Source organism: Panthera tigris, chromosome C2 (assembly GCF_018350195.1).
Source record: "Panthera tigris isolate Pti1 chromosome C2, P.tigris_Pti1_mat1.1, whole genome shotgun sequence".
In the NCBI taxonomy this organism is placed as follows: Eukaryota; Metazoa; Chordata; class Mammalia; order Carnivora; family Felidae; genus Panthera; species Panthera tigris.
Genome location: NC_056668.1, coordinates 94,300,393 through 94,323,202, shown reverse-complemented (window position 1 = coordinate 94,323,202; position 22,810 = coordinate 94,300,393). Strand labels below are relative to the sequence as shown.

Here is a 22,810-nt window from a genome sequence, read left to right as displayed (position 1 = left end):
TCATGTTCATTGCTATTCACACAGTCAAGTTATGCAAATAATTTAAGTGTCCATTGATGGGTGAATGGATAAAAAAGATGGGAGACACACACACATATGGCTGAATTATAATTCAAATATAGAATTCAGCCATGAGAATGAAGGAAATCCTGCCATTTGTAACACACAGATGGATCTTGAGGGCATTATTCTAAGTGAAGTAAGCCAAATGGAGAAAGACAAATACTGCATTTAGATTGTTATGTGTGGAAACAAAACAAAACAAAACCAAAAACAAAAGTCGAATGCATAGAAGCAGAGAATAGAATATTGTTGCCAGGCAATAGGAGACAGGGAAATAGAGACAAGTTGGTAAAAGGGTATAAATTTTTACTTATAAAATGCATAAGGTCTAAGGATCTAATACATAACATGGTGACTATAGTTGATAACATTTTATTGTATGAGAGTAGAACTTAAATGTACTCACCAAACAACAACAACAGTAACAAAAAATAACCCCCAAACATAAGTATATGAAATGATGGATGTGTTAATTAACTAAATGGGAAGAATCATTTCACAATGTGTATGTATATCATATCATCATGATGTACACTTAAATTTTCTTACAAATATATTTGTCAATTATACCTCAGTAAGTTCAAAAAAGAAGATAAATTATCTAATAATGTCCTATATTGATCACATGTTGAAATTATATTTTGGATATGTTACATTAAATATATGTCATCAATCTCAAAAGAATCAGATGGGGCAAATAGGAACAAATAACAAAGAGACCCAATCCCAATTAACCAGATCAATAATTACATTAAATATAAATGGGTTAAACATTCCAATTAAAAGGTAGTGATTGTCAGACTAGAGAATCTCAGTCTCATAATACCCAACTATATGCCATCTACCAGTTACACTTTTAAAAATTTTTTTTTAATTAAAAAACATTGAATTTTATTTAAATCCAAGTTAGTTAACATATAGTGTTACCAGATACACCTTAAAAGTGAAGACACATATTGGTTGAAAATAAAGGGATTAAAAAAATGATACCAATCAAACAGTAAGCATTAAAATGTTGGAGTGGCTTTATTGATATCACATAACGTAGACCTCAAGACAAAGAGCTATTACCAATGGAAAAGAGACATTGCATGATAAAGGATCAAATCATTAGGAAAACATAATTTAGGTGTGTACATGACTAATAGAGCTTAAAAATACATGAAGCAAAAACTGACAGAACTAAATACATAGCCTAGTCTACAATTGTAGGTATTTTTCAATACCTTTCTCAGCAATATATGAAACAATAGACATAGCATCATTAAGAATGTAGTATGGTTTAAAATCACAATCCATCTTGATCTAATGGACATTTTTAGAGTGCTATACCTAAAATCTGTAAAATACACATTGAATTCAAGTATACATTGATCATCATCCAAAATATGCTTGATCAATTTTCAGAAATCTTTGGCTAACCTCAATAGAATTAAATAAAAAACCAGTAAGACATATTTAAAAACTGAAAATATTTAGAGATTAGGACATCTGTAATTAACCTGTAGGTCAAAGTAGAAAAGGCAAGGAAAGTGAGAAGAATATATTAAATTGAATAACAAAAATACAATATATTAAAATTTGTAGGCTATAGTTAAAACAACTGTAGAGAAAAAAGTGATAGCTTTAAATGTTTATTTTAGGAAAGGAGAAAGGTTTAAATCAATGGCATAGATTTCTACCTTATGCTAGTGAAAGAAAGGCAAAGAAATTTTTTTCAAATGTTAAATGAGTTTCTCATTTCTCAAAATGTTAAACACAGAGTAAGCATCTGACTGAGCAATTCCACATCTAGTCATATAATATTCCATTATATTCTATGCAATGAAAAATATTTCACAATAAAAAGAAAGAAGTACTTATGAATAGTACAACGTGGATGAGCCTTGAAATATAATGCTACTTGAAAAAAGGCTGCATATTGAGTGATTCCATCTATATGAAGGATCTAGAATAAGCAAATTCATAGAAACACATAGTAGATTAGTGGTTACCAGGACCTGGATGGAGGGGAGAATAAGTTACTGCCAATGGGTACAGGGTTTCTTTTGGGGTGATGAAAACATAAAATGAAACTAGTGTGATGGTTGCATAACCCTGAATATACTTAAAAAAAGTCACTGAATTGTACACTTTACTAGGGAAGTTTTATGGTATGTGAATTATACCTCAATAAAGCTGTTATTTAAAAAAGATAAAAAGTAAGCATTGATGCATAAATAATTTTGCATACCATAGTGAAGGTTCTTTCATAAACCTTTTCCTTTATATGCTTATATGAAAAGTTCCATTTGTTATGACTTTCCTAAATATTAATTAAAAAGATAGAAGAAAAATTCAATATAATTCACCACATTGACAGAAAAGTGTTGAAAAGCCATATGATCATCTCAATAGATGCAGAAAAAGCATCTGATAAACTTTATATACATTCCTGAGAAAAACTCAGCAAACTAGGAATATAAAGGAACTTCTTTAACATAGTAACATATAAAGAGGACATCTATGAAAAAACCCAACAATGAACAAACTCAGCAGTGAAATACTGAATATGTTCCTTTTATATTTCTTTTCTATTGTGGCCATAACAAAATTGTCACAAATTAGGTGCCCTAAAATAACTCTCACTTAAAAATCATTCAGTTCTGTACATCAGCAGTCCATGCACAGTGTGGCTCAGTTCATTTTCTGCCCTGCATTTTAGCAGGCCAAATTGAAGGTGTCAGCAGGGCTGTGTTTTTTGTATTGTATTGTTTTGTTTTTCTGGAGGCTCTAAGAATGAATCCACCTCTAAGACCATTCAAGTTGTTGGAAGAATTCAGTTCCACACAATTGTAGTACTGGGGTCCCTGTTTCCTTGCTGTCACTTGGAGATTGTTCCCAGCTTGTAGAAGCCAGTTGTGTTCCTTGGCTCATGCCTGCCTTCTTGCATTCTCAAAATCAGCAATGGCAAGTCAAATTCTTCTTATGCTTTGTTTCTCTAACCTCCCTTTTTTCATCATCTTTCCTTTGCTAACTTCCTCTTCTTCAGCATCTCTCTGACTGACTTTTCTGCCTTTTTCTTCTACTTTTAAGTGCTCATGTAATTACATTGGGCTTAATAGGATAATCTTCCTAATTTAAGGTTAGCTGATTAGTAACCTTAATTCCATCTTCAGAGTCACTACACAGCAGTACCTAGATTAGTATTTGATTGTATAATCACAGAATGAGAATTTGGGGGGATATTTTTAGAATTCTTCCCACTATGTCCTCTAAGAACAAAGGCAAGACAAGGATGTTCATTGTAACCACTTTTATTCAATATTGTATTGGAAATCCTACCCAGTGCACCAAGATATGAAAAAGAAATAAAAAGTATACAGATCAGAAATTACTTTATTCATGATGTCATGATCATCTCGGTTGAAAATCCAAGACATCTATTAAAAGCAGACTAGAATTAACAAGTGTGTTTACGAGAATTAATATAGGCTCAATAGGAAAATCAATTGTATTTCCATGTTAGCAACAAACAATTGAAAATTAAATATTTTAAAAGAGGGACCCATTTATAATAGTATTAAAAATTAAATACTTAAAAATAAAATGTGTATAAGACCTATATATTGAGAACTACAAAATATTCAAAATATTCTGGAGATAAGCTAAAGACAAACTAAATAATTGGAGAAATATACTATGTTCATGGATCGATATGCGTAATGTCACTATGATGTCATTGCTTCCTAAATGGATCAATATATTGAATGCTATCCTAATCAAAATCCCAGTAGGTTTTTGTATAGAAAGTGACGAGATTATTCTAAAATTTACTTGGAAATTCTAAGGACCTATATTAACAAAATTAATTTATAAAAATAAGAAAAGTTTGAAGAAATGCAAGGCTTATTATTAAGCTATAATAATAAAGAATAAAACTTGTAATCAAAAGACAGCCATTTTTCAAAATGGGCAAGAGACTTGAATAGACATTTCTTTAAGGAAAATATAGAAATGTCCAAAATGCACATAACAAGATGGTCAAAATCATTAATAGGGAAATGAAAATCAAAACCACAATGAAATACTACTTCACACCCACTAGAATGGCTATAATTTAAAAAAGGAAACAAATATTGGTTGAGAAATTGGGGAAATTGGAACATTGTACATCCTTGTGGGAATGTAAAATGGTACAGCCACTGTGCAAAGTAGTTTGGTGGTTTCTCAAAAAATTCAATTCATAATTTTTATATAAACTGGCAATTCCACTCCTAGGCATATACTCCAGAGAACTGAAAGCAGATACTCAAGCAAATACTTGTACACAAGTTTCAGAGCAGCACTATTCAGAATAGGGAAAACATGGAAACAACCCAAAAGTCTTATTAACAGACGAATGGATGAATAAATGTGGTACATACATACACTGAAGTATTACTCAACCATGAAAAAGAATAAAGTACTGCTACATGCTACAATGTGGGTGAATCTCAAAAATATTATGCTATAGAAAAGAAACCAGACACAAAAGTTCACATATTCTGTAACAACATTTATATGTATCCAGATTAAGTAATACCACAGAGATAGAAAGCAGAATAATGTTTGCCAGGGCTGGAAAAAAGGATGGAATGGAGAAGAACTGCTTAATAGGCATAAGGTTGTCTTTTGGGGTGATGAAAATGTTATTTATTAATAATTGCTTCTATTGAGGCAATTGTTGCATACATTGTGAAATGTACTAAATACCACAGATTTGTACACTCTAAAATGATAGATTTAGAGGCCGCCTGGGTGGCTCAGTCAGTTAAGCATCCAGCTCTTGGTTTTGGCTCAAGTCATGATCTTGCGGTTTTGTGAGTTCAGGTCCTGCATCAGGCTCTGTGCTGGCAACATGAACCCTGCTTGGGATTCTCTCTCTCCCTCTGTCTCTCTGCTCCTTCCCCACTCACGCTGTATCTGTATCTCTCAAAATGAATAAACTTAAAAGTAATTTTAAATGATAGTTTTTCTTATATGAATTTTACATCAGTAAAAAAATGAACTACAATCCCTACTTCATATGCTACATAAAAATTAATTGAAAATAGATTGTGGACATAAACATAAAATAAAATTTATGGAAGAAAATATAGGAAAATATGTATATACCCTTGTGAATAGGCAAATAATTTTTAGAAGACATGGAAAGCAATAGCCATAAAAGAGAAAATTATATGTTAAACTTCATCAAATGTAAAATTTCTTACCAAAATAAATAGGCAGGTTATAGACTGGAAGAAAATAATAATTTTTTATTTATTTATTTATTTATTTATTTATTTTTTAATTTTTATTTTTTTTTAATATATGAAATTTATTGTCAAATTGGTTTCCATACAACACCCAGTGCTCATCCCAAAACGTGCCCTCCTCAATACCCATTACCCACCCTACCCTCCCTCCCACCCCCCATCAACCCTCAGTTTGTTCTCAGTTTTTAACAGTCTCTTATGCTTTGGCTCTCTCCCACTCTAACCTCTTTTTTTTTTTTTTTCTTCCCCTCCCCCATGGGTTTCTGTTACGTTTCTCGGGATCCACATAAGAGTGAAACCATATGGTATCTGTCTTTCTCTGTATGGCTTATTATGTATGGCTTAGCATCACACTCTCCAGTTCCATCCACGTTGCTACAAAAGGCCATATTTCATTTTTTCTCATTGCCACGTAGTATTCCATTGTGTATATAAACCACAATTTCCTTATCCATTCATCAGTTGATGGACATTTAGGCTCTTTCCATAATTTGGCTATTGTTGAGAGTGCTGCTATAAACATTGGGGTACAAGTGCCCCTATGCATCAGTACTCCTGTATGCCTTGGGTAAATTCCTAGCAGTGCTATTGCTGGGCCATAGGGTAGGTCTATTTTTAATTTTCTGAGGAACCTCCACACTGCTTTCCAGAGCGGCTGCACCAATTTGCATTCCCACCAACAGTGCAAGAGGGTTCCCGTTTCTCCACATCCTCTCCAGCATCTAGAGGCTCCTGATTTCTTCATTTTGGCCACTCTGACTGGCGTGAGGTGATATCTGAGTGTGGTTTTGATTTGTATTTCCCTGATAAGGAGCGACGTTGAACATCTTTTCATGTGCCTGTTGGCCATCCGGATGTCTTCTTTAGAGAAGTGTCTATTCATGTTTTCTGCCCATTTCTTCTCTGGGTTATTTGTTTTTCGGGTGTGGAGTTTGGTGAGCTCTTTATAGATTTTGGATACTAGCCCTTTGTCCGATATGTCATTTGCAAATATCTTTTCCCATTCCGTTGGTTGCCTTTTAGTTTTGTTGGTTGTTTCCTTTGCTGTGCAGAAGCTTTTTATCTTCATAAGGTCCCAGTAATTCACTTTTGCTTTTAACTCCCTTGCCTTTGGGGATGTGTCGAGTAAGAGATTGCTACGGCTGAGGTCAGAGAGGTCTTTTCCTGCTTTCTCCTCTAAGGTTTTGATGGTTTCCTGTCTCACATTCAGGTCCTTTATCCATTTTGAGTTTACTTTTGTGAATGGTGTCAGAAAGTGGTCTAGTTTCAACCTTCTGCATGTTGCTGTCCAGTTCTCCCAGCACCATTTGTTAAAGAGACTGTCTTTTTTCCATTGGATGTTCTTTCCTGCTTTGTCAAAGATGAGTTGGCCATACGTTTGTGGGTCTAGTTCTGGGGTTTCTATTCTATTCCATTGGTCTATGTGTCTGTTTTTATGCCAATACCATGCTGTCTTGATGATGACAGCTTTGTAGTAGAGGCTAAAGTCTGGGATTGTGATGCCTCCTGCTTTGGTCTTCTTCTTCAAAATTACTTTGGCTATTCGGGGCCTTTTGTGGTTCCATATGAATTTTAGGATTGCTTGTTCTAGTTTCGAGAAGAATGCTGTGCAATTTTGATTGGGATTGCATTGAATGTGTAGATAGCTTTGGGTAGTGTTGACATTTTGACAATATGTATTCTTCCAATCCATGAGCAGGGAATGTCTTTCCATTTCTTTAAATCTTCTTCAATTACCTTCATAAGCTTTCTACAGTTTTCAGCATACAGATCTTTTACATCTTTGGTTAGATTTATTCCTAGGTATTTTATGCTTCTTGGTGCAATTGTGAATGGGATCAGTTTCTTTATTTGTCTTTCTGTTGCTTCATTGTTAGTGTATAAGAATGCAACTGATTTCTGTACATTGATTTTGTATCCTGCAACTTTGCTGAATTCATGTATCAGTTCTAGCAGACTTTTGGTGGAGTCTATCGGATTTTCCATGTATAATATCATGTCATCTGCAAAAAGCGAAAGCTTGACTTCATCTTTGCCAATTTTGATGCCTTTGATTTCCTTTTGTTGTCTGATTGCTGAAGCTAGAACTTCCAGCACTATGTTAAACAACAGCGGTGAGAGTGGGCATCCCTGTCGTGTTCCTGATCTCAGGGAAAAAGCTCTCAGTTTTTCCCCGTTGAGGATGATGTTAGCTGTGGGCTTTTCATAAATGGCTTTTATGATCTTTAAGTATGTTCCTTCTATCCTGACTTTCTCAAGGGTTTTTATTAAGAAAGGGTGCTGGATTTTGTCAAAGGCCTTTTCTGCATCGATTGACAGGATCATATGGTTCTTCTCTTTTTTTTTGTTAATGTGATGTATCACGTTGATTGATTTGCGAATGTTGAACCAGCCCAGCATCCCAGGAATGAATCCCACTTGATCATGGTGAATAATTCTTTTTATATGCCGTTGAATTCGATTTGCTAGTATCTTATTGAGAATTTTTGCATCCATATTCATCAGGGATATTGGCCTGTAGTTCTCTTTTTTTACTGGGTCTCTGTCTGGTTTAGGAATCAAAGTAATACTGGCTTCATAGAATGAGTCTGGAAGTTTTCCTTCCCTTTCTATTTCTTGGAATAGCTTGAGAAGGATAGGTATTATCTCCACTTTAAACGTCTGGTAGAACTCCCCTGGGAAGCCATCTGGTCCTGGACTCTTATTTGTTGGGAGATTTTTGATAACCGATTCAATTTCTTCGCTGGTTATGGGTCTGTTCAAGCTTTCTATTTCCTCCTGATTGAGTTTTGGAAGAGTGTGGGTGTTTAGGAATTTGTCCATTTCTTCCAGGTTGTCCAATTTGTTGGCATATAATTTTTCATAGTATTCCCTGATAATTGTTTGTATCTCTGAGGGATTGGTTGTAATAATTCCATTTTCGTTCATGATTTTATCTATTTGGGTCATCTCCCTTTTCTTTTTGAGAAGCCTGGCTAGAGGTTTGTCAATTTTGTTTATTTTTTCAAAGAACCAACTCTTGGTTTCGTTGATCTGCTCTACCGTTTTTTTAGATTCTATATTGTTTATTTCTGCTCTGATCTTTATTATTTCTCTTCTTCTGCTGGGTTTAGGCTGCCTTTGCTGTTCTGCTTCTATTTCCTTTAGGTGTGCTGTTAGATTTTGTATTTGGGATTTTTCTTGTTTCTTGAGATAGGCCTGGATTGCAATGTATTTTCCTCTCAGGACTGCCTTCGCTGCATCCCAAAGCGTTTGGATTGTTGTATTTTCATTTTTGTTTGTTTCCATATATTTTTTAATTTCTTCTCTAATTGCCTGGTTGACCCACTCATTCGTTAGTAGGGTGTTCTTTAACCTCCATGCTTTTGGAGGTTTTCCAGACTTTTTCCTGTGGTTGATTTCAAGCTTCATAGCATTGTGGTCTGAAAGTATGCATGGTATAATTTCAATTCTTGTAAACTTATGAAGGGCTGTTTTGTGACCCAGTATATGATCTATCTTGGAGAATGTTCCATGTGCACTCGAGAAGAAAGTATATTCTGTTGCTTTGGGATGCAGAGTTCTAAATATATCTGTCAAGTCCATCTGATCCAATGTATCATTCAGGGCCCTTGTTTCTTTATTGACTGTGTGCCTAGATGATCTATCCATTTCTGTAAGTGGGGTGTTAAAGTCCCCTGCAATGACCACATTCTTATCAATAAGGTTGCTTATGTTTATGAGTAATTGTTTTATATATTTGGGGGCTCCGGTATTCGGCGCATAGACATTTATAATTGTTAGCTCTTCCTGATGGATAGACCCTGTAATTATTATATAATGCCCTTCTTCATCTCTTGTTACAGCCTTTAATTTAAAGTCTGGGTTGTCTGATATAAGTATGGCTACTCCAGCTTTCTTTTGGCTTCCAGTAGCATGATAAATAGTTCTCCATCCCCTCACTCTCAATCTAAAGGTGTCCTCAGATCTAAAATGAGTCTCTTGTAGACAGCAAATAGATGGGTCTTGTTTTTCTATCCATTCTGATACCCTATGTCTTTTGGTTGGCGCATTTAATCCATTTACATTCAGTGTTATTATAGAAAGATACGGGTTTAGAGTCATTGTGATGTCTGTATGTTTTATGCTTGTAGTGATGTCTCTGGTACTTTGTCTCACAGGGTCCCCCTTAGGATCTCTTGTAGGGCTGGTTTAGTGGTGACAAATTCCTTCAGTTTTTGTTTGTTTGGGAAGACCTTTATCTCTCCTTCTATTCTAAATGACAGACCTGCTGGATAAAGGATTCTCGGCTGCATATTTTTCCTGTTTAGCACACTGAAGATATCGTGCCAATCCTTTCTGGCCTGCCAAGTTTCAAAAGAGAGATCAGTCACGAGTCTTACAGGTCTCCCTTTATATGTGAGGGCATGTTTATCCCTTGCTGCTTTCAGAATTTTCTCTTTATCCTTGTATTTTGCCAGTTTCACTATGATATGTTGTGCAGAAGATCGATTCAAGTTACGTCTGAAGGGAGTTCTCTGTGCCTCTTGGATTTCAATGCCTTTTTCCTTCCCCAGGTCAGGGAAGTTCTCAGCTATAATTTCTTCAAGTACCCCTTCAGCACCTTTCCTTCTCTCTTCCTCCTCTGGAATATCAATTATGCGTAGATTATTTCTCTTTTGTGCATCACTTAGTTCTCTAATTTTCCCCTCATACTCCTGGATTTTTTTTATCTCTCTTTCTCTCAGCTTCCTCTTTTTCCATAACTTTATCTTCTAGTTCACCTATTCTCTCCTCTGCCTCTTCAATCCGAGCCGTCGTCGTTTCCATTTTGTTTTGCATTTCGTTTAAAGCGCTTTTCAGCTCCTCGTGACTGTTCCTTAGTCCCTTGATCTCTGTAGCAAGAGATTCTCTGCTGTCCTCTATACTGTTTTCAAGCCCAGCGATTAATTTTATGACTATTATTCTAAATTCACTTTCTGTTATATTATTTAAATCCCTTTTGATCAGTTCATTAGCTGTTGTTATTTCCTGGAGATTCTTCTGAGGGGAATTCTTCCGTTTGGTCATTTTGGATAGTCCCTGGAGTGGTGGGGACCTGCAGGGCACTTCCCCTGTGCTGTGGTGTATAACTGGAGTTGGTGGGCGGGGCCGCAGTCAGACCTGATGTCTGCCCCCAGCCCACCGCTGGGGCCGCAGTCAGACTGGTGTGTGCCTTCTCTTCCCCTCTCCTAGGGGCGCGATTCACTGTGGGGTGGCGTGGCCCGTCTGGGCTACTTGCACACTGCCAGGCTTGTGGTGCTGGGGATCTGGCGTATTAGCTGGGGTGGGTAGGCAAGGTGCACGGGGGCAGGAGGGGCAGGCTTAGCTCGCTTCTTCTTAGGTGATCCATTTCAGGAGGGGCCCTGTGGCAGCGAGGGAGTCAGATCCGCTGCCGGAGGTTTGGCTCCGTAGGAGCACAGAGTTGGATGTTTGCGCGGAGCGAGCAAGTTCCCTGGCAGGAACTGGTTCCCTTTGGGATTTTGGCTGGGGGATGGGCGGGGGAGATGGCGCTGGCGAGCGCCTTTGTTCTCCACCAAACTGAGCTCTGTCGTCCGGGGGCTCAGCAGCTCTCCCTCCCTTTGTCCTCCAGCCTTCCCGCTTTCTGAGCAGAGCTGTTAACTTATGACCTCCCAGACGCTAAGTCGCGCTTGCTGTCGGAACACAGTCCGTCAGGCCCCTCTGCTTTTGCCTGCCAGACTCGGGGGCTCTGCTTGGCCGGGGAGCCGCCCCTCCGCCTCGGCTCCCTCCCGCCAGTCCGTGGAGCGCGCACCGCCTCGCCGCCCTTCCTACCCTCTTCCGTGGGCCTCTCGTCTGCGCTTGGCTCCGGAGACTCCTTTCTGCTAATCCTCTGGCGGTTTTCTGGGTTATTTAGGCAGGTGTAGGTGGAATCTAAGTGATCAGCAGGATGCTCGGTGAGTCCAGCGTCCTCTTACGCCACCATCTTCCCAAAATTATTTGTTAAAATGTTTTCCTTTACCTATCAGATGACTTTGGCATCTTTGTCGAAAATCAAATAGCTTATAAGTGTGAGCCTAATTCTCTCTATTCAGTCCTCTGATTTACATGTCAATTCTTATGCCAATACCATACAGTTGGATTACCATAGCTTCATAGTAGTATTGAACTTAAGTAGTTAGGTCTTTTAACTTTGTTCTTTTTTTGAGATGTTTTGGATATTCTAGATCCTTTTCATTTCCAAGTGAATTTTAGAAAAAGTTTGTCAATTTCTACCAAAAGCATAGTGGAACTGTTACTAGGATTGTGTTGAATCTATAATCAGTTTGGGAAGAATTGACATTTTAACAATATTGAGTCTTCTAATCCATGAACATGGTATATATTTTCATATAATGTCATCCTTTTTTCTCAGCAATGTTTCATAGTTTTCAATGAAAATAACTTGCATGTCTTTTATTAAATTTATTACTAAGTATTTTAACTTTTTTATCCTATTGTGAGTGAAATTAACTTTTTATTTTATTTTCCAGTAGTTTAAGATAATATACAAAAATACAATTGATTTTTGTATATTAACTTTGTATCCTGAAATTTTGCTAATAGTTATCTTATAAATTCCTTGAGATTTTCTATATAAACAATCATGTCATCTGCCGAAAACAACAACAACAACAAAATAACAGGCTTTCTCTTCTGATCTTTAATGCTTTTTACTGCTTTTTATTGCCCTACTGAAATGGCTACGACCTTAGAGAGAGTGAATATAAAGTAATGAGAATGAGTATTCTTGCCTAGTTCTTAATTTTTGGGAAAGCATTCAATATTTCACCATTAAGCAGTACTGTTATTTTTTCATATATGCCATTTTCTTATATTCCATTTATCAGAGTGAGCAAGTTCCCTTCTATTTCTAGTTTCTGAGAGTGTTTACTAGTAATGAATGAAGTTTACCAAATGTTTTTGCTGTATCTATTGAAATAATAATATAGTTTTCCCATTTTTCTGTTAATATGCTTTCTTTCATTGATTTTCAAATATAAACCAACCTTTTATTCCTAGAATAAAACTAACTTGTCACAATGTATTATCTTTTTTATGTATTGTTGGATTTGACTCACTAATTGTTTATTATGGATATTTTTGCTATGATTATTGGGGATATAGAGCTGTAATTTTCTTTTTTTGTAAGGTCTTTGTTAGGTATTGTATTAGGTTGTGCTGACCTCATAAAATAAATTGGAAAGTAGTCACTCCATTATTTTTGAAGGAGTTTGTTTGTTAGGATTAGTTTTATATCTTTTCTTAAATGCTTGAGAAAATTAAATAATAAAACCATCTGGGCTTTCACTTTTTATTGTGGGAAGGTTTTTAATAATTCTATTTCTTTAATAGATTTAATCATGTGTCAATTTGTGTAAGTTTTATCTTTCAAAGAATTAGTCTGTTTTCTCCAAGCTGTCAAATGCATTGCTTTAAAGTTGTTGAAAACTTTCTCTGGGGTGTCTGGGTGACTCAGTCGGTTAAACATCTGCCTCTTGATTTTGGCTCAGGTCATGATTTTACCATTCATGAGATCAAGCCCCTTGTTTACCTCTGCGCTGATAGCTAAAAGCCTGTTTAGGATCCTCTGTCTCCCTCTCTTTCTGTCCATCCCCTGCTCATGCTCATTTCCTCTCAATAAATAAATAAATAAATAAATAAATAAATAAATAACCAAACTTAAAAAAAATTTTTTTTAATTCTCTAATTAGCCTTTTAATTTCTTTAGAGTCTGTAGTGATTACTCCTATTGGTGATTTTGGTCTCTTTTTTTTTTTAATCTGTCTAGATAGGTGTCTATCAACTTTGTTGATCTTTTCTAAGAACAAACTGAGGCTTTATGAAATTTCTATATTGTCTTTATGTTTTCTATTTCATTGATTTCTACTTCAGTCTTTAGTTCTTCTTTTCTTCTACTTAGTTTGGTTTTACTTTGCTCTTCTGTCTCTGGCTTCTTAAGACAGAACCTTAGGTTACTGATTTTAGACCTTTGTTTATTTATTTTTTTAGACCTTTCTTGTTTTCTAAAATAAGCCTTTAAGACTGCAAATTTCCCTCTAAGTATCTTTATCTGCATCCCACAATTTTTGATATTTTTCGTCTTCACTAACATTTACTTTGAAATGTTTTCTAATTTCCCTTGAAATTTTTTCCTTGACCCACAGCTTATTTCAAAATGTGTTATTTAATTTCAAAGTAATTGGATTACTCTGTATATCTTGTTAGTGGCCTTTAATATACTTGCTTTCTCGTCAGAAAGTATATTCTGTGAAATTTCAATGCTTGGAGACTTATTGACTTGTTTTATGGACCAGCATACATTCTATCCTGGTAAACTTAGCAATGTCCACTGGAAAAGGATGTGTATTCTCCAGTTGTTGTGTATTGTTCCACTTAATGTCAGTTAGGTAAATGTGGTTAATAGAGTTATTCAGATCTTCTATGTCTTTCCTGATTTAAAAAATTCTATCAATTACTGACAGAAATGTGTTAAAATCTCCAACTATAATTAAGGAGTTGTCTATTTTTCCATTTAATTCCATCAATTGTTATTTCATGATTTGAAGTTCTGTTGTTACACACATACACAATTGTGATTATTATGTTTCCTGATGAATTACTTCTTTTATAACATATCTTTTTTTATTGCAGTACTATCTCAGAGTAATACTTTTCCTTGAGTTTACTTTATCAATACTAATATAGAACTCCAGTTTTTTGTTCACCTATTGCATCATGTGTCTTTTTCTATTTTTACTTTCAAAAACACTGTGTGTGTGCATGTGTGTGTGTATGATATTCATTTATAAATATATATGACATGCAACATGTTATTTATGTCCTCTCTTGGAAATAACATATAGTCAGGTCCTCCTTTTTTATCCATTTTGAAAATCTCTACATTTAGTCAGAGTATTTCTAGGTGTCTTATTATAATTATTAAATGTTATCATTGATATGGTTTAAGCATTCCACTCCATTATTTTGCTTTCTGCCTGTGCTCTCTGTTTTTAGTTCCTCGGTTCCTCCTTTTGCCTGTTTTTGAATGAACTACTTTAAAATTTTCATTTTAATTTATCTGTTGCCTTTTAGTTATACAGCTTTCTGTTAATTTTTTAATGGTCACTATAGAGATTTCAACATCTATCCTTAACTTTTCTCAGTCTACATAGTATTAACACTGACCTCTTCATATAAAAGGTACTAACTATACAAGCTGTGTATTGACTTTTTTAATAAAAATTTTAAACTTTCATTCATATAGTCTAAATTGCCTATTTTTTCTTGGTGTCATATCTAAAAAAATCATTGCCAGATCCAATGTCATGATTTTTGTTCTGTTTTCTTCTAAAAGTTTTGTAGTTTTATTTCTCACATTTGTTTTCTTGATCCATTTTGAGTTAATTTTTGTATATGGTGTTAGGTAAGGGTCCAGTTCATTCTTTTGCATGTGGATATACAGTTTTCCCAGCATTGTTAGTTCTAACACTTTTGTGGACCATTCAGGAGTTTCTACATATGGGATCCTATCATCTGTAAAGATAAATAATTTTACTTCTTCCTGTCCAACAGGGATGTCTTTTACTTATTTTTCTTATCTAATTGCTCTGGCTAGACCCCTAGTACTTGAATAGAAGTGGTTAAAGTGGACATCTTTGCCTTATTCCTAATCTAAGAGGAAAATTTTTCAGTTTTACATTCAATAACATACAAAAACTCTGCTCTTTTACAACTCCATCCACAACTTTTTCAGTGGTTGATGTCACAAAAAAATATCTTTATACACTGTATGCCCCCAACCATAATCTACTAATTCTTTAAATGCATTAATCTCAAAAATAAATAAATAAATAAATAAATGCATTAATCTCTTAAATTACATAGAAAAACATATGGAGTTACAAACTAAAGTTGTAATAATACTAGCTTTTAAACTGCTATTTTTAAAATGTATTAGTCTCTTCAATCATAGAAAACAAAGTGTTACAAACCATTGTTACAATAATACTAGTTTTTATAATTTCCCAGGTGATTATCTTTAGTGAGATCTCTATTTCTTCATATGGCTTCAAGTTACTATCTAGTGCCCTTTCATTTCAACTTGCAGGATTCCCTTTAGCATTTATTACAAGGCAGGCCTAATGGTAGCAAATTCCCTCAGTTTTTGTTTGCCTGGTGATGTCTTAATTTCTCCTCACTTTTGAAGGACAGTTTTGCAGATATAAATTCATAATTGATAGGGTTTTTTGTTTTCTTTTAGCACGTTGAATATATCATGCCTTCTGGCATGGCCTCCAAAGTATCTGATGATAAATCTACTGATAATTTCAATGAGGAGCTCTTGGATCTGACATGTCACTTCTCTCTGACTGCTTTCAACATTTCTCTCTGGCTACTTTAAAGATTCTCTGTCTTTGTCTTTTGAAAGTTTGGTTATAATGTATCTCACTGTGGATCTCTTCGAGTTCAACTTACTTGGAGTTAGCTGAGCTTCTTAGATGTTTATATTCACATCTTTCATCAAATTTGCAAAGTTTTCAGCCATCATTTCTTCAAAGAATCTCTCTGTTCCTTTCTTTCTCTTTTCTTCCTGGAACTCCCAGAACATGGATGTTAGTCCACTTGATGGTGCTCACAAGTCCTTTAGGGTCTATTCACTTTTCAAAATTTTTTTCTTTCTGTTCCTCACACTTGATAATTTCCATCATTCTATCTTCAAGCTCACTGATTGTTTCTTCTGCCTACTCAAATACGACCCTCATTCTCTCTTGCAAATTTTTCATTTCAGTATTGTACTTTTCAGCTCGAAATCTTCTTTTTGGTTTCTTTTTAGATTTTTTATCTCTTTATTGATATTTTATTTTCATACATCATTTTCTTGACTGTCTCCACATATTCCTTTCATTCTTTAAGGATCTTTAAAACAGTTGCTTTAAAGTTTTTGTCTAACAGATCTGCCATCTGGGACAGTTTCTGATGCTTTATTTTCCTTTGAAGGAACCATATTTTCCTGTTTCTTTATATGCCTTGTGATTTTGTTGTTGTTGTTGCTGTTGACAGCTGCGAACTTGAATCCAAAACTGTGATAAGTCTAGAAGTTAGATTCTCTCCCTACCCCTATAATTTGCTGGGGGGTTTTGTTTTTGTTTTTTTATTGTAGGCAAAGTCTGTGCTAAAGATCACAGATTTTATCTGAGCTTAAGCCTATCCATGGGCATGTATGGTGACTTTCTAATCTCCCCCTTTTATGCAATTGCTTTTGAATATTCATTTCTAATGTTTGGTTCCCAAAAGAGGAATAAGAGAAAAATGAAGACAGGAGGCCTTTAAATCCTGTGGAAGTCACTTTGACTGGAGGAGGAAGGGTTTGCAACTATAAAGGAGGTAAAATAACAAAGGCCACCCAACTCTTTGCCCCCACCTCTGAGATCAGAAGCTCCAACCTGTATCAGAGGATAGATCTGTAATGCTGGAGGTGACAGGGTCTTTTTTGTCCACCATGGCTTCCACAAACTGCATGCAAGCTGCTCCTGGAACATGTGCACAGCTGCCTGCAATGGATCTGGGGATGGGTGGATGGGTAGCTACTACTGTGCTAAGCTGAAATTGACATAAATTAAATGAAATTTACTGTCTGAGCCTTTCTTCAGAAGTTGCAATCCTTCAATAGACTCCAGCGTTCTAAAATAGTTACATCAGACAGATTCCTCCAAAGCAATTGTGGTCTAGGTAGAGAAAGAGATTCCTGGTGCTTTCTACCCTTCCAACTTCCCAGAATTCTATATAGAGTTCTTAAAATACAACAATAAGAAAACAAAAAACTGAATAAAAATGTAGGCAATAGATCTGAGCAGACACTTCACATGCAAATAAGTATATGAAAAGGCACTTAACATCATTGATTATTAGGGAAACGCAAACTAAATTTACAATGAACTACTACTAAACACATAATAGAATGGCTAACATCAAAATATCTTACAATTCTAAATGCTGTTGAGAATGGAACTGGAAGTCTCATTCACTGCTGGTGTACATACAAAATTGTACAGCCACTTTGTAAAACATTTTGGCGTTTCTTTTCAAACAAATGACCCCCCACAATCCCATTCCTAGATACTTACCCAAGAGAATTGAAAACTTATGTTCTTGTACACAAATGTGCATAGCAGTTTTATATTAATCAACAAAACCTAGATGACATCCTTCAAAAGGTGATAAACAAACTATGGTATATCCTGAAAATGAAATTCCACTCAGCAATAAAAAGGAACGAAGTACTGATTCATGCAGCTACATTTCTAAGTGAAAGAAGCCCTGAACCCCTATACCAATTTGTTTAGATAATTTGTGCAAACAGTATGACTTATAGTGAGTATTTTCTTTCCTTCTGGGCATAGGGAACTTCAGAAACTGCATTCACTGTGTGTTTATGTGACTAATTCCCAATAGAAACTCTGGATTCCCAGGCTTAAGCAATCTTCCCTAGTAGACAACAGTTTGAACATGCAGTTACAATTAAATGCTGGAGGAATCAAGTGCATCCTGTAAAATTCCATTGGGAGAAGTCTCTTGGAAATGAGCATTTGAATTCCTCCAGACTTCATCCAATGTGCTTTTTCCCTTTGATAATTTTTATTTGTATTTTTTTTTATGTAATAAACCATGAATATAATGATTTCAGAGGCCTGTGAGTCCTTCTAGCAAAACACTGAACCTGAAAGTGGTCATGAGGACCACCAATGCAATGTGTATGCATGGGTTAGTATACATACATTTATGTTCTAGTTTTGTCTACAGAGAGCTGAAAAGCAGCAAGTGTGCCTAATAGCAATGCACCTGGGTGGCTCAATTGGTTAAACATCCAACTTTAGCTTAGGTCATGATCTCATGATTTGTGAGTTTGAGCCCCACATCGGGCTCTGTGCTGACAGCTTAGAGCCTGGAACCTGCTTTGGATTCTGTGTCTCCTTCTCTCTGCCCCTCCCCTGCTCACACTCTGTCTCTCTCTCTCTCACAAATAAACATTAAATTTTTTTTAATTAAAAAAAATTAAAATTAAAAAAAAAAATAAAAAAAGATGAGGATGGGGAGATGGGGGCATGTCAAAAGGACACAGGCTCCCAATGGCCAACGCTGGAACAATTTAAACAACAAAATAATAATAGTGTTGATTATACATCTGTGAGTAAAATAAATTGTCCATGAATTCATATTCATGCAAATAAATAAGGAAAACAGAGAGAAAGAGGAAGAGAAAGAGAGAAGGGACAAATCTTTAGAAAAGAATTTCAAGTAATAAATGCAGAAAGATAAGGGAAATAGAAATTCACCATTAGAATACCACAATAAAAATAAGCACTATAATTTGGGGGCAAAACTTTAAGGAGAAATAGGGTATGTGCATAGCCTTGAAATATCTACCCCAACATGTTTATTAATAATTGTGGTGCTTTTAACATACGTCCAAAAAATCTTTGATATTTCTCCCACCAAAAGGTGGAACGTAATTCTACTTCTTGTATGCTAGATTTAGTGATTTGCTTCTATTGAACAGAATAGAGAAAGTATTGGGGCACCTGGGTGGCTCAGTCGGTTGAGCATCTGACCTAGGCTCAGGTCATGATCTCACGGTTTGTGGGTTGGAGCCCCGTGTCTGGCTCTATGCTAATAGCACGAAGCCTGAAGCCTGCTTCAGACTCTGTCTCCTCTCTCCCTACCCCTCCCTTACTCATGGTCTCTCTCTCTCTGTTTCTCTCAAAAATAAATAAACATTTTTTAAAAATTTTAAAAAAAGAATATAGAAGGGGAAAAACATTAACTTTACAGCAGACAAACCTGACAGGCATTACCTTAACCAAGGAGTCAAGGTTAATATAACCAGTAATAAGTAATGTTGGTATCATGTGCCCCTAAAATGATATGATAAGAGCATTTTACTTCTACAGTATTCTTCCCCCTAATTCATAGCCCTGGTCTAATAATGAGAAAATGTATTAAAATGTACATGTGGGATTTAAATTTATGGAGGTAACTGAGTGATGACATGGAGAGGCTAATGTGACTGAAAGAATTTATTACTTATAATTCCCAAGAGAAGGGGCTATGCCATGCCATACAGGACTACATGGGAAAGCACCAGTTTTGATCAAGAGACAGAAGTAGGAGCAAGGGCAACATATGGCCTAAAACTTTATTGTATTTTCAATGGAACAGGCAAGACAGGACAGGAGAAACCGCTTAGGAATGACTACTTCAAATAATATCAACAGGCTCTCAGCTACGGGTGTGGTCTGGTTCCTGGCCCTGGGTGATTTAAAGCAGGGGAAATATTGGCTTGGTATGTGATAGTTAGATAAAGGAGGTTATCGAGAGTATGGACCAGAACTGGTGAGGGTTTGTAATATGATTTTCATGTACCTGTGAATGCTGGATCACAAAGGAGATGCAAAGAACTCTGGCTGTTAGTTTGGCCCTATGATCAATGGATGCCAAAACTATGAATACAGGATCTAAGAAAATGCAGAACAAAAAACGTCACATAAACTCATATTGAAGAACATTCTACAAAATACCTTGAGCAGTGTTCTTCAAAACTATCAAAGTCATGAAAAACAAGAAAACACTGAGAAACTGTCACATATTGGAGGAGACGAATAAAATAGAATGGTGTAGTGCCCAAAATCGGATCTTGGAACAAAAAAAGAAAATCAATTGGAAAAGTTAAAGAAAATTTCTACTTTAGTAATAATATTGTACTAACATAAATTTGTTAGTTTATATAAATGTACAGTGATTCTATGATATATAACATTAGGTTAAGGGTATATGGAAACATTTCTATCATCATGATTTCTATACATTTAAAAATTCACTCAAAATAAAAAGTTTAATATAAATAGGTAAAATAAAAAACTTTGCCTGGATTCCACATCTGACTCTAACATTATATTTCTGTCCTCCCTTTCTTGGCAAAATCTCTTGCCAAAATTATCTAATCTTGAATTTTTTATAATGTCTTTGTTGATAGTTTTTTAATCACAAAAATTATTCAAGAGTTTTAAAAATAATTATTCAATTTATTAAAATTACCAGTTCACAATCCAGTTATTTCTTAAGAGTTTTTTTCCCCTTCAGAGTTTTTTATTTCAGTAAATTTACATATTGAAATACACATATCTTCACTTTATAACATGATGACTTTTGATAAATGCATGTATGCAGGTAATCCACAATTGCCCACATATAGAACCTTTGCATCACCCAGATAAGTGCTCACATGTCCCTTCCCAGGCTATATACCACCCCTCTCCAAGAGTAAATAATTTTTCTGATTTTTTTCTACCATAGATTGTTTTTGCCTATTCTGGAACATCATATAAAGTACATTACAGTACGAATTATTTTGTATCTGGCTTTTTCCATTTAGCATCATGTCCTGGCTTCTTTCAGTCATCCATACCACTGTGGTTATCAATAGTTTGTTCCATTTTATTACCTAGTAGTGTTTTATGAATACAACACAGTTTATTTATCTAATAAACAATGATGGACATACAGATTATTTCCAGTTTTTAGCTGTTATGAGTGAAGGTGCTATACATTTATTTTCATGTACAAGCCCTTTTTGTAGACATGAGATTTTATTTTGAGGGATAAATATCTAAACTTGGAATTGCTCTATTTAATGAGAAATTGTCAAATATTTCCCAAAGTGGTTGTGCCATTTTATAATACCACCAACAATGGATGGGAGTCACACATCCTGACCAACATTTGGTCTTTTCAGTGTTTTAAATTTTAGTTAATCTAGTGGGTCAATAGTGGCTTTTCATTGTAGTTTTACTTTTGCATTTCCCTAATGACTAGTGATATTAACTACTCATGCACTTACTGGGCATTCATATATTTTCCTTTGTGAAGTATCTATTCAAGTCTTTGCTTTTTTATTGTTTTTATTTATCATTAAGTATTATTTATCATTAAGTAGGATTCCTTTCATTAATAGGAATATGTCTGCCATATACCTTTTTTTTTTTTAATTTAGTTCTTTGAAAAGATCAACCAGTTTTTAAGATTTTTAAAATTTATTTTTGAGAGGACAGTGAGATCAGGGAAGGGGCAGAAAGAGAGGGAGACAGAGGATCTGAAGTGGGCTCTGTGCTGACAGCAGAGACCCATGCGGACTCCAACTCAAGAACCATGAGATCATGACCTGAGCTGAGTCGGCTGCTTAACCCACTGAATTACCCAGACGCCCCTGCCATATACTTTTAATACACTTTCTTTTTTACATAAGTTTTTGATTTACAGAAAATTGAGAATATGGTACAGAGAGTTTCCATATACTCCTCACCCAGTTTCCCCTATTATTAACATCTTATATTGGTATTGCATATTTGTTACAATTTAATGGACCAGTATTTTTGTATTACAGTTAACTAAAGTCAATAGAAGACTCAGATTTCCTTAGTTTTTTGTTTTTGTTTTTGTTTTTGTTTTTTACTTAATGTATATTGCTGTTCCAGAATCCTACCCAGGATACTACATTGCATTTACTTGTCATGTCTCCTTGGGCTCCTCTTGGCTGTGAATCTTAGACTTCCTTTATTTTGATGAATTTTACAGTTTTGAAGAGTACTGGTCAAGCGTTTGCAGGATATCCCTCTAATGGAATCTGTCTAATTTTTTCCTCATGATTAGACTGGGGATATGGGTTTGGAGATGAAGACCCCAGAGGTAAATTGCTATTTTCTTCACATCATATCAAAGGTACATATTATGAATATGGTTTATCACTGTTGATATTGACCTTGCTCATATGGCTGAGATAGTATTGTCAGATTTCTCCTCTATAAAGTTACTCTCCCCTCTCCCCTTCCATACTGTACTCTTTGGAAGATAATCACTTAATGCACAGTGGGAAGTTATGCTCCTTCATGGCAGATCATCTACGTAAATAAATTAGAATTCTTCTGTAAGGGATATTTGTCTCTTTTCCTTCCTTCATTTCCCTATTCAATCATTAACTTATATTCCTATACACTTGTGATATTTATTTCCTTGCTAACAGAGAAAGGAAGTGGTTTTATACATTGTAATACAGTTAGAGTCTCTTGTCTCATCTGCATTCCTTCCTGAATCCCCCAACCTCCTAAATGATGTCTTTTAATTGCATACATTGTTTCACTCAGTGCTGTGAAGCTGTATGGGTTTTAGTAAATGTATAATTTCATGTATTCACCATTATAGTATCATACAGAATAGTTTCACAGCCCTAAATATATTGCTTGCCTTGAACTATTGAACTCTCCCTCCTCCCCCAAATCCCTGGCAACAACTGATCTTTTGCTGGTTGTGTAGTTTTGCCTATTCCAAAAGGTCATGTAATGGGAATCATTTTCAGACTGGATTATTTCACCTAGCAATATGCATCTAAGGCTTATCCA

At 35.3% G+C, this 22,810-nt stretch overlaps 1 long non-coding RNA gene across 1 annotated transcript in view; it reads left to right on the top strand.

Moving 5' to 3' along the window:
• LOC122230586 overlaps positions 1-22,810 on the top strand; it is a 39,298-nt gene that overhangs the window by 6,565 nt on the left and 9,923 nt on the right. The window contains exon 2 of the long non-coding RNA XR_006207576.1: positions 22,065-22,133. This is a non-coding gene — a long non-coding RNA (uncharacterized LOC122230586). The remainder of the gene's footprint in view (positions 1-22,064; positions 22,134-22,810) is intronic.